Here is a 2,573-nt window from a genome sequence, read left to right as displayed (position 1 = left end):
GAGATGGACCTAGAGTTGAATCTACAAATGCCTTTTTTTTTTTCTGATTCCGCTTGATTATCACACCTTATGAGGAAATTTGGGCAAATATTATCTCCACTTTCTAAAGAAACAAATGGAAGTTAAGAGATATTTAGGTTCTTGTATACAGTCACATACCTAGCTTCTGGGAGAGTCAAACAGAACCCATGTTTCTGAACTTCTAGATTCAGAAGCCACTGGCCAAGATTATGTCACCCTCTATTTCTTCGCAAGAGCCCATTAAATCACACCTAGGTATGTTTCTAAAAGAAACACCTTTTTCCAAGGGATTTTGATGGGAAGAAATGGTTAAAATGAATCAAAAGTCTACTAGGATACTAAATCCTAGGCATTACTTCTGCATTTCCCAAGATTGCATGATAATCAAAATCCGTAGAGAACTTGTTAAAGTATTTCTTTTTTAAAAAGTTTATTTATTTTGAGAGAGACAGATAGAGTGAGAGAAGTGGAGAGGCAGAGAGAAAGAATCCCAAACAGGTTCTGTGCTGCCAGCTGTGGAGCCCAACTTGGGCCTTGAACTCATGAACTGAGTGAGATCATGACCTGAGCCAAAACGAAGAGTCAGTCACCTAACCGACTGTACCCTATTGGAGAACTTGTTAAACACGGATTCCTGGGGCACCTGGGTGGCTTAGTCAGTTAAGCGTCTGTCTTCAACTCAGGTCATGATATCAAGGCTTATGAGTTCGAGCCCTGCATCGGGCTCTGTGCTGACAGCTCAGAGCCTGGAGCTTGCTTCAGATTCTGCCCCTCTTTCGCTTTGCTTCTTCCGTGCTCATGCTCTCTCTCATGCTCTCTCTCTCCCTCTATCTCTCAAGAATAAATAAACATTAAAAAAAAATATCAGGGGCACCTGGGTGGCTCAGTTGGTTAAGCGTCCGACTTTGCCTCAGGTCATGATCTCTCAGTTTTTGAGTTTTATCCCCGAGTCAGGCTCTGTGCTGACAGCTCAGAACCTGGAGCCTGCTTTGGATTCTGTGTCTCCCTCTCTCTCTGCCCCTCCCTTGCTCATGCTCTGTCTCTCAAAAATAAATAAATGTTAAAATTTTTAAAAAAATATATCATATGTTTTCACTCATATGTGGATCTTGAGAAACTGAACAGAAGACCATGGGGGAAAGGAAGGGGAAAAATAGATACAAACAGAGAGGGAGGGAGGCAAACCACAAGAGACTATTAAATACAGAGAACAAACGAAGGGTGGATGGGAGTGTGCGGGAGAGAGGGAAATGGGTGACTGAGGAGGGCACGTGTTGGGATGAGCACTGGATGTTGTTTTTAGGCCAATTTGACAAAATTATATTCATAAAAAATAAAAAAAAACAGATTCCTGAAATCCACTAACAACTACTGACTTGAAATAAGAATATGAATTTTAAAAAACAGCGTTTATTTTTGAGAGAGAGAGAGTGAGTGAGGGAGGGAGAGAGAGAGAGAGAAGATCTAAAGTGGGCTCCCTAATGAGAGCAATGAGTCTGATGTGGGGCTCAAATTCACGAGCTGCGAACTGCGATGTCATGACCTGACTGCGAACTGTGAGATCATGATCTGAGCTAAAGTTGGACGCCCAACTGACTGAGGCACCCAACCAACCACCCCAACAATATGAACTTTTATTATGTGCTCACACACAGTGGATCTTCACCATGAGCTAGGGATGATTTTAATCAGTAAATCTGAATAGTTGGTTTTTGACAGTATATACTCTGATTGGTCACACCCAATGCCATACCAGATTTTAACTCTTCTGAATATCAGTCTTCAATATAGGGATCAACATGTCCATTACGCAGAAGAGGTACTAAGATTCCAGGAGGCTCAAAAGTTTGCACAGATAGTAATCAGGCAGCGGTGTAAAGGGGAGCATTCTTGTTTTCCTATTACTACAATAAGCAGTCATTCTCAAAGAGAGTAGACTATGGAGTGTGTATCAGTCAGGGTTCTCCAGAGAAATAGAAACAATAAGAAATATATAAATATAGAGATTTATTTTAAAGAATTGGCTCATGTGATTGTGGGAGCTAGCAGATCTGAAATCTATATGTCAAAGGTTGGAAACTCAGGCAGGATTTCTATGTTACAGTCTTGAGGTAGAATCTCTTTTTTCCCAGGAAACCTCAATTTTTGCTTTTCAGGCTTGGATCAAGTCCACACAATGATCGAGGGTAATTTCTTTTACTTAAAGTCAGTTGATTGTAAATATTAATCACATCTACAAAATATCTGATCGAGGGTAATTTATTTTACTTAAATTCAACTGATTGTAAATATTAATCACGCCTACAAAATTTCTTCACAACAATGTTTAGACTAGTGTTTAACAGACAGTTGGGCACCATGATATAGTCAAGTTAATACACAAAATTAAGCATCATGGATTGTATGGGTGAGTGGACTATTTTGGAAATAAGTTTGATCCTCAAAGACAAAGTCTGCTACCTCTCTTACCAAACTGCTTATTAGACCTGGAACCTCTAGACTCAGTGACTCAGCCAGATTTAAAATACATACACACAATCTAGTCAAATAAC

Source organism: Crocuta crocuta, unplaced genomic scaffold, assembly GCF_008692635.1.
Source record: "Crocuta crocuta isolate KB4526 unplaced genomic scaffold, BGI_CrCroc_1.0 scaffold2012, whole genome shotgun sequence".
Classification (NCBI taxonomy): Eukaryota; Metazoa; Chordata; class Mammalia; order Carnivora; family Hyaenidae; genus Crocuta; species Crocuta crocuta.
The sequence above is the reverse complement of the archived record's forward strand: the minus strand, read 5'-3'. Positions refer to the sequence as shown.